At 34.0% G+C, this 16,282-nt stretch overlaps 1 protein-coding gene across 15 annotated transcripts in view; it reads left to right on the forward strand.

Moving 5' to 3' along the window:
• Positions 1 to 16,282, forward strand: part of NCOA1 (nuclear receptor coactivator 1) — a 245,320-nt gene that overhangs the window by 108,995 nt on the left and 120,043 nt on the right. For all 15 annotated transcript variants that reach the window (XM_012788105.3, XM_076000596.1, XM_076000597.1 and 12 more), the window contains one exon: positions 16,032 to 16,187. The gene's annotated coding sequence lies outside the window, so the exon portion shown is untranslated. The remainder of the gene's footprint in view (positions 1 to 16,031; positions 16,188 to 16,282) is intronic.

Genomic DNA, 16,282 nt, shown 5'->3' on the forward strand with positions numbered 1-16,282 from the left:
GGGGGAGGGGAGTGGTAGGGAGAGTTCACTTATGCACCTGGCACCTTTCCTGGAATGTGGCATTTGAAACACCATGTCTCCTTGGAACATCTAGAAAATTGTAATAATGGCACTTCAGTTATCATCTTTCCTGAGGGTTCCTTTGTCCCCTTAATATATATCTGATGTATTTAAAAATCTCTTGATTTTATTATTTTTCCTTTAAACACTTTAACCATGGAACTCCAGAGTTTAATTGAAATAGATACTGTCTAGAGATTCATATTTCATTTTTTGTGTATGTGTGTATTCAGGCAGCTTTCTAAGCAGAGCTCATGAATTTGCATTCCCCGTAGGTCCAATTTGTTACTAATCTCTGTATTCCTGTATCCTGGGAGGCTGTGTTAGGAATTAGTATACACCTTTGTCTCATTTCCCCAAACCTAATGTTTGACCTTACACTGTTAGCTGACTGTCAAGTTCTGTTCACAAGGTGACACCTCTAGTTCCCTATATGTTTTGACATGTTAACTGTGTGAGAGGAAAATGCTCAACTACTTCTGGGAAATCAGGCTGCATCAACTTACATATCAAGCGAAGTAGATGATGAACATAGGAGCGGGAGAACCACACAGCAATCTGATCTTTTAATGCACAGTGACCCCTACCTGCTAGATACATAGTCAGTATACAGGAATTTGACCTAAATAAGAATTAATTTTTTTCCCTTCTGTGGAGGAGCAATGGTAGCCAAAATGGCAGAAAACTCCCCTACCACTGTTTCTCAACCTCAGCACCATTAACATTTTGGGTCAGGTAATTCTTTGTCGTGGGGACTATCCTATTTATTGTAGGATGTTCAGCAGCTTCTTTCTCTGTCCTCTACCCAATAGACATTAGTAGCCCTCTCTACCCTGAGTTGTGACAACCAAAAATGTCTCCACACATTACATGTTTCCTGGGAGGTAATACAACCCCCAGTTAACAACTACTGCCCTACACTTATGATTGTATCTTTGCACTTTTGGTTATCAAATGAAGACAAGTTCTTGGTAGGTGGTTTGTACATTTTAATTATTTTGGTAATTCCAGAAAGGCTATACCAATTTACATTCCTAACAACAAATGGGACATTGCATATTTTCCTAGACCCTTACCAACACTAAATTTTGCCAGACCTTTTAATCTTTTGCCACTCTGATAGAGGAGAAATTACCTTTTAATTTAATTCAAATGGTTATTAATTAGGTTGGATATATTTTAATTTTTTATTGTCTATTTGCACATCATCTTTTGTGCATTGCTTGTTTTCTTTGCCCATTTTTCTGAGGATATTAATTTGGTTATTTGTGGGATGATAGGATTGTCATTGTTAAGAATTTTTCATTTTAACATGATCAAAATTATACTTTTTCCTTATGGTTTCTGACTTATAGCTAGCTTTATGCCCTGATCTTTCTTAGATTGAATTTTTTGAGATGTGATATATAAGACACTCAGTAATTTTTAAATGAAATTAAATGTAGAAGAACGTTGGTACTTTTCCAAGGAAAGAGAGAATGTGTGTATGTGTACATGTATTCATGTGCACATGACAGTGTGTACATGTGTATATATGTTTGTGTGTATACATGGGCACAGAAGAGCAGAGGGCTAAAGACTGAGCTATTTGTCCACATTTACCAGGCATTGGAAGGATAATGAGAAGCCAAGGACAATCAGTTTAGTTTCTTAGAATGTATCTGAAAGCTCAAAAAGAAAACTGACTTTAGATTGGTAGAAGGTTCACCTCAACTCTCCCTAACCAAATTCTGTAGGGTTGAACAAGTGATGACTGTTAAAGGACTAAAAGAAGTTAGAGATTAGAGGTTTCGAAAACTCAGAAAAGTGATATAGTTAAGGGTATGAGCATGGGAGGTTAAACTTGTAACACAGTCTTAAGTAATGTGGGATTTGGGAGATCTACTTGTAGACTGGGAAGAGAGCCCAGCTTATATGGATTAACTGTTAAACTTTTTTACTTTCCCATTTTTATCAGGGGATTTCTTAATATCTTCTTTAGTGTTCCTGGACTTGCTTTCTTCTTCTGGGCTCCAGATCTCTGTCTTTGTCTTTGAAAGAATCTTTGCCCTTTTCCTTCAGATCAAAGAAAGAGATAATAAGAAATATTTATCTAGGGCAAAAATTCTCATCGTATGTTCTATAGACCCCTGTAGGGGCTATATTAGCCTGCTTGGGCTGCCATAATAGAATACCACAAACTGGGTGGTTTAAACAACAGACATTTATTTTCTCACAGTCTGGAAGCTAAAAGTTCAAGATCAAGGTGCCATCAGGGTTAGTTTCTGGTGAGGCCTCTCTTCCTGGCTCGTAGTTGGCTGCCTTTTTCCTGTGTCTTCACATGGCCTTTCCTGTGTACATTCATACTCCTGGTATCTCTTCCTCTTCTTATATGGACACCAGTCCTGTTGGGTTAGGACCCCACCCTTATAACTTCATTTAACCTTAATTCCCTCCTTAAGGGCCCTGTCTCCAGTTACATTGGGGGTTAGAGCTTCAACATATGAAGTTTGGGGGGTGGGGGACCAAATTCAGTCCAAAACAGGGTTCCCAAGACTCTTTTGTGGGGTCCACAAAATTAGAATTGTTTTATTAATAAGACTAAGATGTTATTTGCCTTTTATAATATGTAGACATTTGTGTTGATAGTGCAAAGGTAATGGAAGGTAAAACTGATGCCTTCTCACAAATCGAGTCTGTGGTACCCAACTGTATTCCTGGTTGTTGTCATCTTTAGTGCTACATATTTGCAATTAAAAAAAAAAGGGCTATTAAATATTCTACAAATTTCTCAGTTTTAATTTATAATATAACATATATTGGTAACCCATGTAAATTAAACTCTTTGGGTCCTCAGTAATTTTTAAAAATATAAATGGATCCTTCAACCAAAAAAATTTAAGTACTGCTGACTAAGGAAAAGAAGGGGTAGCTGATTAAGTAAATTGTTATATTTCTTATTCTTGCCTCATAAAGCAATAGTTCTTTTATAATCAAAGAAAATAAACCTTTATTTTTAGAAAGTAGATAGGTCAAGTTTCTGTATTTTTCTTCAAAAAAAAAATAAAAGTTTCATATTTATGCATATTCAATTCCCAATTGATTGTAGGCCTCTTTTCCCACTCATCCGTGCTTTCCCCACCCCTTTGGTCTTTATTTCAGGTGAGAGGTGGCAGGGTAGTTTCCTTAGTTCTCGCCCCTGTATTTGTTCAAATGCTAATAGGTATTTTGTTGATTAATCATCAGTACAATTCTTTTTTTTAGGAAAGTTACTGCTAAATAAGGAAGCAACAATGCATAAAAAGTATTTAGTGCTCTACCAATCAATATAGAGGATTTTTAACAGAATATTTTCTAGGAAGTAAAAGTGAAATTTTTTTGAAGCAGATATTTGAGCTGACTCTTGAAGTAGATGCATGAATTGACAGAGAGGAAAGGAGGAGGAGGATGAGCATGTATAGAGCAGGGACTGGCAAACTTTTACTGTGAAGGAGCAGGTAGTAAATATTATAGGCATTGCCGATCATGTGGCATCTACTCAACTCAGCTGGTATAGTGTGAAAACAGCCATAAACAATAAGTAAACAAATGAGCATGACTGTCTTCCAATAAGACTTTGTTTCTGGGCTGCTGTTATGTTACTGAATTTCATATACTTTTCTTATATCATGAAATACTATTCTTCTTTTGTTTTCTTCAACCATACAAAAATGTAAAAACCATTCTTAGCTCACAGGCCGTATAAAAACAGGCAGTGAATCCAGTTTAGGCTGGGAACCATAGTTGTCTGACCTCTGGCATAGAAGATTAGGAAGCTAGCGGTGGGAGACGAGTACCATTTGTGGCTGAAGGCTGGAAGATGCCTGTCATGTTGATTTCAGACAGGATTGGAGGAAAAGGGAGTCTGTATTAATTCTGACTGGGTATTGATACATTTTGTTAATCTTTTCAAGGAACTAACTCATGCTTTGTTGATTTTCTCTGTTGTTTTATTGTTTTCGTTGATTTCTGCTTTTAGATTATTTTTTCGCCTTTACTTCCTTTAGCTTCACTTTGCTCTTTTTTGCCCAGCTTCTTAAGATAGAATCTTAGGAAATCTATTTTCCCCAAAATAAGCATTTAAAGCTATAAAATCTTCTCCTCTCTGAACACAGAGAGTATTCATATGTATTTTCATATGTATTTTATTTATATCTTTCATTATATTCCATTTGAAATATTTTCAATTTTTAAATTTTGTTCCTCTGTGCACTGTTTAGAAGTGAAGCATTTAGCATTTGAAGTTTGGAGGTTTTTCCGAATATCTTACTGTTATTGATTTTTAACTTATTTCAGTTGTGTTCAAACAGATTGGTTTGATCCTTTTATACATTTATTTTGACTTATCAGCATATAGTCTCAATTAGTGAAAATACTACATGGACTTGAAAAGAATATGTATTCTGCAGTTGTTGGGTTGTGGTGTTCTAAAATTGTCAGTTAGGTCGAGGAGGTTGACAGTATTGTTCAGATCTTTAAGTCTTTATTGATTTTTTTTGGAGAAGTCTAGTTCTTTTATCAAGTGCTGAGAGATGGGTATTATTATCTCCAACTCTAATAGTTTATATGTTTTTCTCTAATTTGGTCACTTTTTCTTCATATATTTTTAAACTCTGTTGTTGCAGGCTGCGATAATGGGAGACCTTGAATGCTAGGTAGCAGGAGTGTGTATTCTTTATGGAAAACTATGGGGAAGCACTGTTGAGTGGTGATGGGGGCATGCCATGGTGAACATGGGATGTGGGGAACTGTTCAGCAGATGTACTGTATAGGCAGACCAGGGACAGGTGTCAGACATGCTGCTGAAGTGCTTCAGACTTGAATTGCTAACAGTATGAAGTATAATGATAATTTCGAAAAAATAACAAGATGCTGGTCTGATAGACACTGGAGAGAAAGAATTAGCAAGAGATGTTGATGGATTGAATATAAGAAAAGCAAAGGGGAGAGCTCAGTTAAGCAGTTCTAAAAACCAACAGAACTGGAAAAATGGTAGTATGGTTTCCCATAATAGCAGTGTATTTAGTAGTGACTCTGAGTGATAGGGATGAGAAGTTTCTTTTTGGCCCATTAAATTTTGGGTGTTGCCTAGATATCCAAATATAGGCATCACATAGATAATAATGATAATTTTATTATTGGTGAAAGAGAATAAGAGTTTCTATCAACTTTTTATTATATGCATACTATGAAATCATTGATTTCTGAAATAATTTTGGGATTAGATTTTATTTTATATGTGGTCTAAGCTCAGATGTTACCTTCACATATAAACTCTCCTAAATTACTCAATCTAAAGTAACTATCTTAGTCATTCTATACCTTAAATTATCCAATTTTCTTTTCATCCAACTAGAATGTAAGCTAAAGGAAAGTGGATCCTTCATCTCTCTTGTTCACTGCTATATGCCCAGCACTGGGTACAATGTCTACCACGTATTGGGCTCTTAAATATTTGAGTATTGAATGACGCTGCCTGTTACCAAAACAACAATAATATATACTGAGTAAAAGAAATGAAAGTGTTTTATCATTTGATTTTAAAATACCTCACTAATGTTTAACATCTATTTTTTTTTAAGTTATAAGGCTAGATCTCTGTTTATCATTCCTTACCTCCCCCACCCCTGTACTATGCATATCACCATATGGAAAATGATGGTTAAGTGTGACCATAAATTAGCACATCTTTTATATGATCATAACTTTGCTTTCCAAAAAATGGAATTACTCATTAAAACCTCTAGGCACATATGCTGGTTGTTTCACTACTCTATTTTAAAAGGTAATATGTAATTTAGAAATATAATAAAAAGATACAAATAATGTTATAGTTAACTTTAGTATCTATTCTTTGCTATGTTTAAGAGGTACAAAGAGGTAGACCGTCTTTGTTAGTTAATAGTATGGTAAAGTAGATAGAACCTAAACATAGAAAAAAGTAGTAATACAAACACTCATCTGATAAAGTATTGCCAATTTTAACGGTTATATAAAGTGATTTAATCTTTGCTTTGTTTTAGGCTTCAGTAGAATGCCATCTTCTACCACACATAAAACGTGTACTGGAAATTAAAATCCTATCTGAGCATCCTGCTATAGTGTTTTGGAGACTTAGAACAGCTTGGTTTTAATAGTCCTCAATAGCTGCTTTCCAATTTGGTAGAGTTGCTCTTGGGAAAGAACTAAACACTTGCAGTTTAGGTGTTATGTTTAGTTTTTAGCTCTTCAAACGTGGACTTTGTCTAACACCCTGGTGTTTTCTCTTACCTTGTGGCAAAAACAAAGAGAGACAGTGTATTGCAGAATGATGCTACAGAAATGGTCTTTCTCCATGCAGTAGAGACTAATCTAGCAGTTTTACTAATTTATTTCAGTTTTCCTTCCTTCATCTGTTCTCACCCCGAAACCTGTGCCTAATCCCTTATATTAATAATCTGATATATCACCCCCATACCATTGATAATTGCTTTTTGCTTTGTGTAGAAAGATTTATAATGTCCTCTGACTAGTTTAATGATCCTCAACCTCTTTGAGCTTTTAACCATAGTAGCATTGTTGAATTAGAACAGGTTCATTAATTCCACAAATAAATTTTTGTTTTTGGAGATAGCATCTCGCTCTGTCACACAGTCTAGAGTGCAGTGGTATGATCACAGCTCAATGCAACCTCCAACTCCTGGGCTTAAGTGATCCTCTCGCCTCAGCCTCTCGAATAGCTAGGACTGCAGGTGTATACCACCACAGCCAGCCAATTTTATGTTGCCCAGACTCATCTTGAACTCCTGGCCTCAAGTAATCCTTCTGTCTTGACCTCTCAAAGTGCCAGAATTACAGCTACGAGCCACCGTGACTGGCCCTAATTTTTTTAAGCATTGTGTACATACTCTGCACCAGAGTTTAGCGAGTGAGATAGGTGAAAAACACATAATTATAGAACAAATATAAAATATATAAATACAAATTTTGAAAAAAGCTGTGAAGAAAAAGTAGAAAGTGCTATGAAAGTATAATGGAGGGCTGATTTAGATTATTGGGATAAGAGAAGTAGAATTTTAGGTAAAGCTTGAACAATAAATAGGAACTGGATAGGTGAAGAAGATATGAGAGATTATTCACAGCAGAGAATATATTGTAGGGAATGCCTTGGAATGAGGAAAAAAGATTGGGGAATAGGAGGAACTAAAGAAAGACCAGTGTGGCTAAAACATAGTGTTCTTTGGGGAGAGTGGCTATGCTGTGAGTTTTAGGTTTTATCATAAGTAAGATAAAATCCCACAGAAGGGGTGTAAAGAGGAATAGGATATCAGATTTGTATGTGTGTGGATTGATGATTTAAAAAAAAATAAATTAGATGGGGCTTGGTGATTGAGTATAGAATGTGTGATAGTGGAAACGTTTTCAAGGGCAATATGTAGGTTTTGGGTAGCCGCAATTTGGTGCCTTTTTTTTAATAGGAAAGAGTAAATAAAATAAAAGGAGAATGGAGGAGTTTAGTTTGGAACTTAATAAATAGGCAAATGCTACAGGTGTGGAGCTTAGAATAGAGCATAAAAACTGTAGGAGCAATCTTTTGAGAATAATTTGTTTCCAAAATAAATATGTTTATATTGCATCTAGAATTAGTAATACTGAAATCCATTATCAGTTTTTATCTCTTTAACATAAATGCAATGATTGATATGAATCATTAATATTTTAGTAGTTGATATATAGACTGTTAACAATTTATATAAGTTTATAATCTGCCTTTTTAAAAAAGGAACAAGAAGTAAAAATTGATACAACAAAGTACTCTGGATTGGCTTCTTACTGTACTTTTTTTTACTTTATCTTTAAAACTTAGAATTTAAGCATTAATATCTTCCTAGAAGCAGAAGAAGAATTAAAAACAACAAAAAAATGAAGGTACATAAAATCTCCTGAATATTTCTTACTGAACAGGGAGTTATAATGAATAATTAAAGGAATGTGTGAAACCCAACTCAAACAAAAACTACGGGAGAACATGATGGTTGCCGTCATTTATTAGAAAGATGGCTGCCAAAGAGAAGAAAGATTAAATTTAGTTGGCTGTGGTCTATTTATTAATCAAACACTTCCACAGTATTTACCAGGTGCCATATACTCTTTTAAGTAACTTAAAAATATTAAATGTTTACTCTCTTAACAATTTTTGACTATAAGTATTATCTCACTTTTCACAGATGAGGAAACAAAGGCATGGAAAGATTAAGGTCCAAAAGTTAGTAATGGAGTTGGACTCTAGAATCCATATGTTTAACCGTAATCCTATACTACCTCAGTTGTAAGAAGGGAATTTGCTTGCCTATAGGCAGATATGGATAGCTGAAGGTCAGTTCATTTATATCACAGTGTGAGGTTTTATTGTATCAATCCACCAGACTTTACCAATCCATTCTATTATTGGTGAGCATTTGGGTTGTTCCTATTTTTTGCTCCTATAAACATTGCTAGCATGAACATTCTTCTTCATTTGTCTTATTGCACTTATGCAAGAGACTTTTCTTGAGGTAGTGGTGGTTCCCTTTTGTTACTGGTCCACTGGTAGAATTCTTAATTTACTAAGGGTGCCCAGATATACCTCCCAGCCAGGTTCCCCTTGGAGGTCTTGCTGTGGCCACAGAGAAACAGTTTTCATATCTTTTCAATATAATATTGTCTTCTAACAGCACCCATAAATTTACCCAGATTTTTTAGGACTCCTAAGAAATTGTGTGAAGAAATAAGGTTTTTTTCTGAAGAGAGACTGCAAGTTTTTCATTTAAAAAAAAAAGCATTTTCTATTCATAAGAATGATAAAATCAGCCTTTAAAAAATGATTAGCAAGGAAAAATAAGTAAATATTCCTATTCCATTACAAAAAGTAAACAACTTTATTTTTAGTCTTCATTTTTTTCCAGGTCTCCTCTCCATAGATAGTATTAATAAAGCAAGCAATTACATACCATGGAGAACTCAAATAAATATTTTTAATATTTCAGATGTTTACATTGTTTTTAACATTAATATAGATGGCTTGATTTCAAATTTTACTTAAATCATTTTCATCTTCAATTTGGAGAGTACAACTCTTGTGTCATTATTAATAGGAAAGTTAGTAGCATCATTCAGGAAAATCTTGCAATCTCTCCCCAAGAAAAAACTTATTTTTTACATGTAATTTTTCAAGCACCTTCTTCTTTCTTTAATTTTCTTTAGGGTAAAATTAATAAAAATATAGAAATTATTATGGAATCATAACTCCATGTTACCAAAATAATTTTGAATTGCCATTACTGTTAATGGTTTACTTATAATGACTCACTATTGGATGGCAGTATACCCAACCTAAACTAGTGGTCTCAGCATACTTGCACGCTGGGAATTTTGACTAACTTTATTCATTTCTTTCCCCATCTTAAAGTATGCCCTAAAGAAGATGTCATGTTATAATAAAGATAACCTTAAATCTGCACTAATTTTATTAAAGTAAATGTGTAAATTATTTGGTATTTTAATTGTTATTAGTAACAAATTACTTTCATCACACTTCACAGTTAATATACCTGGGTGAGAAAATCTACTGTCCTTAAGTGGTTTGTAAGTTTCTTTGACTTTCTCACAGAGAGAACATTAAGTTATTGTATGTCAGATAAAACAGACTTTAAGTCAAGACCAGTTAAAAAGAAAGAGAGATAGAGAAAAAAACCACACACTGAACCACAGTTTCTTTTGTGAGGCATCTTAATAAGGCAACAGTTGCTAATGTAAGATGGATTTACCCCTCCCCCCTTCTGAAAGTCACCATCCATGGAGTCAGCTTGCACATAGGGGTTTAAAATGCAGTTAAATGTCCAGGTCTTCTTCTTCACTCTTTGCCACTATGCTAATGGACTTCTACCATCCTGACAGAGACTTGACATACATTTTCTGGGTAAAACAAGGGGTCTCTGTGCTGTGGACACCAGGCACATGAAAGATGGAGAGGGATTAAATGGGCACTGGCATTTTGAATGCTGAGAACCTCTTCACCTTGTTGGCTCCCAAATTAAAAACTCGGCCTTTAACATCCATGCAGGAAATAGGAGGAGTAATTCTGTGGTGATCTCACCAACCCAAGGAGTAAAAACTAAAAATAAAAAGAACTGTATTTAAATGCTTTACTTCAGTTGTTAAGTTTGTGTCTGATAGGGGTATGAGTTAACAATGTGAAACTACATGTATACAGGTGTTTGACAAGTAAGTAAATAAGTGTTAGAAAATGGGAGCTAGGTTACTCCCATCAATAGTTGTACCCTGACAAAGGGTCTGGACAGACTGCCCTGTAGTGAGGGTCACAGTCAGTAAGCACATGTATATGTTTAGAGCTTTCAATCAAATTTTATATCCCCAAAATAAATATATTGTGCATCTGAGGAAAACATCTAATATGAACAAGAGAAACCAAAATAAGCAAATAGGTATTTAGAAAACTAGAGAAAACAGATCATGCTTTATGCAGCTTTATGTATATGTATATATGTGCATACACATATAATACACATATGCACATATAGTCATGTATAGATATATATGCATAAAAATGCACACAGCACACCCATATACATGTATCCAAATGTGTGTATATATAAAACATCTGCAGAAAGAGTGGATGCTACATCCATAAAGCAAGAAGAGGATATTGTTAAGAGAACGTTCAGAGAACGAAAAAGAATTCTTACCAATTAAGAACATATAGCAGAAAAGAAAAAATCACAAGAAGTATTAGATAGTAAGTTGAAGAAATTTTTCTAGAAAGCAGAGAAAAAAAGGCAAAGAAATTATAAACAGAAGATAAAAATAAAAAAAAAAATAAAGAGACCTGTCCAGGAGGGCCATCTTCCTATTATTAGGCATTCCAAAAAGAGAGAACAGAGTAACTGAAAAGAAAGAAAAGAATAAGCAGTATAATTCAAGAAAATATCCCCAAATTGAAGGCAGAGTTCCTACTGAGTGCCCAGCATAATGGATGAAAACAGACTGATATCATTTCAAAGAATAGGATATCTAAAAAGCCAACTAAGATGCCCACTCTCCATAATATTCAGGGAAATACAAATTGAAATGAGATGCCATTTTTTATCCATTAGATTGAGTAAATAAGTATAACGATGTCAAGCTTTGGAAAAAATATGGGGAAAATAGTTCTCTCACATGCTCTGGTGGAAGTGTGAAACAATCATTTTGGTAAGCACTTTGACAAATGGCAAGGAGAGTTGAACATATGCAAATATTACAACCTAGAAATTCCACATCTGGATATTGCCATTAGAAATTTGTGCACTTGTGCATATTAAGATATGGACAAGAAGCCACATACAAGAACATTCATTGAAGCACTGTTTGTAATAATGAAAATTTATGGACAACCTAAATACAAGAATGGTTAACTAAGATGCTGTATATTCACATTCACGTATGAAGAGAACATATACACAACATGCCTCAGCATGGCTAGATCTCCAAACATAATACATAAAATCAACAAAATGCAGAATATGTGTAGTGTATATACATTTTAAACATGCTTGTTTAAAACACAAAACTTTAATGTGTATTATTTATGGATACATGTCTTAAAATGATATAAAAATTGACTAGAAGGATATATACTAAATTCATGATGATGGTTACCTCTACCAAAGGGAGAGGGAAGGAACAGAGTAGGCTGTGTGTGTGTGGGGGGGGACTTTAGTTTATCGATGATGCCTTATTTCTTTAAAAAGAAAAAAAATTCAAAATGCTTAGTGTTGTTAATTCTGGGTGGTAGATCTGTAGGTATTTGTTCTGTTTCTCTTTTTAATTATTTGTTTATTATTTATATTGATTTAGGGGGTCTATGTATAGAATTGTTACATGGATATATTGCATACTGGAGAAGTCTGGGCTTTTTGTGTAACCCTTATCCCATTAATATTCATAGTATCCCTTAGGGAATTTCTCATCCCACAACTCCCACCCTCCTGAATCTTCAATGTCTATTATTCGACCCTCTCTATCCCTGTGTATTCATTATTTAGCTGCACATTTAAATGAAAGCATGCAGTATTTGACTTTCTATCTGAGTTATTTCACTAAAGATAATGGCCTCCAGTTCCATCTATGTTGCTGCATAAGACAATTTCATTCTTTTTAATGGCTGGCTAGTATTCCGTGTGTGTGTGTGTGTGTGTGTGTGTGTGTGTGTGTGTGTGTGTGTGTGTATGCATGCACACCACATTTGCTTTATCAGGTTATCAGATGACAGATACTTAGGTTGATTCCCTATCTTTTCAATTGTGAATTGTGTTTCAGTAAACATACAATTGCAGGTATCTTTTTGATATAATGATTTCTTTTCCTTTGAGTAGATACCTAGTAGTGGGATTCCTGTATCAAGTGGTAGTTCTATTTTTAGTTCTTTAGATTGCTTTCTTGTGCTTGCTGTTTGGACAATATAATTTTTCCATTTTTAAAACTTTAAACCTATTTATATTTTTATATTTTAACTGCATCTCTTATTGACAGTATATAGTTTAGGTTTGCTTTTTCCCCTAGTCTCTGCCTTTAATTGTATTTAGTCAATTTATATTTAATATAATTATTTATATGGTTGAGCTTAGAGTACCTGTTTGTTCTTCTTTTCCTACTTTCTTACCTTCTCATGGGTTAACCAATTTTTTTTTTTTTTAGTAGAATGCTAAAAATCCCTCTGCTATCTTTTTAGCTATACTTTTATATCTTTTCAAATTCCTTTAGGACCTTTTAAACACTACCTTCTTTGTATTTTTAAGTGATTGCTCTAGGAATTATATATATCTGTAACTTATAAATTTATTTATAGTTAATATTGTACTACTTTATGTAAAATGTAAGAGCCTTGCAACTTTATAATTCTATATATACCTTCCCATCTTTTGTGCTAGTATTGTAATGTAATTAACATTTGCTATGTTATAAATGCCACTTATGTCATATTTTTACATAAAATCACTTGTCTTTTAAAGAATTTAAGAGAATAAAAAACATAGTTCTTTTTATTAACCCTCATATTTATGATTTCTGATGCTTTTGCTTCTTTTTTGTAGGTCTCACTTTACCTAGCCTCATTTTCCTTTAGCATGGAAAACTTTGTTTAGCATTTCTTATACATTTATCCTACAACAGATTTCCTCAGTGTTTAGGTATAGTCATATCAAATTGTTTTTAATTTTGCCTTCAGTTTTTTGAAGGGTATATTTGCTGGATGTAGAATTGTGAGTTGACAGGATTGTTTATTTTCTTTAGCCACTTTGAAGTAATCATTCTATTATCTTCCTTTCTCCATTTAAATTATTATTTTCCTATATGTGATATGCCACATTTCTCAGGCTAGTTTCAAGATTTTCACCTTATCTCTGTTTTTTAGCAGTTTGATTTGGTATTATGGGTTTTTCCTGTATTTATTCTGAGTGGGTTTCACGAGATACTTGGATCTAACAGTTTGTTTTTCACTAATTTTGATGTTTTCAATTATCATTTCTGCCCCAATCTCTCTCTGGAAATCCAGTTACATGCTTAATATTGCCAACAGGTTACAGAGACTCTGTTTCTTTTTTTTTTTTTTTTCCCTCCTCAGTCTTTTGTTCTTCTGATTAGATACGGTTTTAATCTCAAGTTCACTGACCTGTTTTTCTGCCATCACAAATCTGCTGTTAAGCCTAGACAGTGGATTTTAAAATTTGCTGTTGAACTATCTATCTAGCTCTTGAATTTTCATTTATTTCTTTTTTATGGTATCCATTTGCTGCCTGTGTTTTTCATGTGTTTGCTTACCTTTTTTAAAAAATTCTTAAATATATTTACAATAACTACTTTCTCATCTTGGTCAGTTAATTCCAACATCTTAATCTTCTTGTGGTATGTTTCTATTGACCACTTTTTTCTCCTCATCCTGAGTTATATTTTCTAGCTTTTTTGCATGTGTAATAATGTTTTATTGTGTACTAGATATTGTGGATAATAATGTGGATGATATTGTAGATTATTATCTTTTTATGAAGAGTGATTTTTGTTCTACTAGACAGCTAAATTACCATTTGATAAACATACATTTAACCATACAACCCAGCAAGAGTAGTCCTGGGTATCGAAATGAAAACTTATGTTCTCATAAAAGCCTGTATACAAATTTTAATAGCCAAGAACTAAAAACTTGAATGTACTTTAAGAGGTGAATGGCAGAAAAAAATAAAACTGTGATACTTCCATAACCATGAAGCAATAAAAAGGAATGAACTGTTGATACATGCAGCAAATTGGGTAGATAGATCTTGAAGACATTACATTGTGTCAAAAAAGCCAATCTATAAAGGTTCCATGCTCTATGATTCAATTTATTCAACAAAGTGACAAAATTATAGAAATAGAATATAGATAATGGTTGCCAGGGATTAAGAAAAGAAGGAGGAGGATATCCTTATAAACAATAAGAGGGACTTTGTGGTGATAGACCAATGTATCTCAATTATGGTGTAGTTATATGAGTCTGTACATGTGCTAAGATGTCCATAGAATTGTAAACAAAGACATAAGCAAAATTGAGTGCATACAAAACTGGCAAAATTCAAGTAAGGTCTATAGTATAGATAGTTGTACTGTGCCAGTTTTTAATTTATATTGCCTCTGATCTACATTCTCTAATGCCTCAAGTCATTAAGACTGTGATTATTTCCTATAGATCTAGACTCTCAGCACATAAGGAGAGTATTGGGAAGAGTTCCCTTAGTGCAGCGGTCTCTAACTTTTTGGAACTGGGGACCAGTTTCATGAAAGACATTTTTTTCATGGATGGGGATAGTGTCTAGGGTAGGGGAAGGGGAAGATTTCAGGATGATTTAAGGGTATTACATTTATTGGATAGTCAAACCGCTCTGCTAATGATAATCTGTATTTGCAGCCGCTCCCCAGCACTAGCATCACTGCCTGAGCTCCACCTCACATCATCAGGCATTGGATTCTCATAAGGAGCACATATCCTAGATCCCTTCCATGCACAGTTTACAGTAGGGCTTGCTCCGATGAAAATCTAATGCTGCTGCTGATCTTACAGGAGATGGAGCTTATGTGGCGATGTGAGCAATGGCGAGAGGCTGTAAATACATATGAAGCTTCACTGACTCGCCTGCTGCCCACCTCCTGCCCACCTCTTCCTGTTCCTGACAGTCCAGGGACTAGTACCTGTCCATGCCTAGGGGTTGGGGACCACAGCGTTAGTGGAACGTCCTATAAGTGTGTAAATCTCATACAATATGGTTCCTTCCTTTCAGTGATCAGAATCCCTACACTTTTTGTCTTTGGTAACTTTCCAATGTCTTTTAAGTTTTTCATATTTTATCAAGTGTTTATAAATATTATCTGTGAGCAAGTTAGTCCAATACAAGATAGTCCATTTTACTGAAACCAGAGCTCAACTAACTTTATTTTGAAGTATTACAAATTTAAAGTGTTTGTAAACTTTTCAATCAAAAATTTTAAGGTAAAATATCATATAAACTTTTAAGTAATGCATAGTGAAGAGTACTACATACATCAAATAAAGAACTGATAACTGAAAACATGAAAAATTAGAATTTGTAAGTAGGAAGAAGGGTAAATATACAAATGCAGCCAGAAACAATTTTTAAAAGACACATAAATGGATCTTTCACAAATTTCTAGGAAAGGATGTAATTATGTATTCTCAATAGGAATACATACTTAATCACCAGAAAGGACTTTGGCTATAAAATCAGATATATTCATCCATTGTCTTTTGGAAATATTTTTCTATTTGGCCTTAAAAGTTGCATTTTCTTTCTTTTCCTAGTTTTTCTGACCTTTATTATTATTATTGAAGAATAAAATGGCAATATAAACTCCTTATGCTTCTATTTTTTTTCTTCTTGTTTTAGTTATTCGTATAATTGGCCTTAAATGAGGTGAGAGTGAAGAGACTAGAGCCATCTCTGGAAAACATCATTACCGCATTCCTGTGGAAGCTGCCTCTGGAGCAATAGATTTGACCATATCTGTTTTGAGAATTCATTATGAACAAAGAAGTCTCCCAGGTAGGAATCGTAGGTCTGTTTTTAAAGAGCTTTGTCTTTACAAAAGTATGAGAGAAAATGATTATCTATTGACTATTATTTTTTATAGAAATAGG

This window comes from Microcebus murinus, chromosome 3, assembly GCF_040939455.1.
Source record: "Microcebus murinus isolate Inina chromosome 3, M.murinus_Inina_mat1.0, whole genome shotgun sequence".
NCBI lineage: Eukaryota > Metazoa > Chordata > Mammalia > Primates > Cheirogaleidae > Microcebus > Microcebus murinus.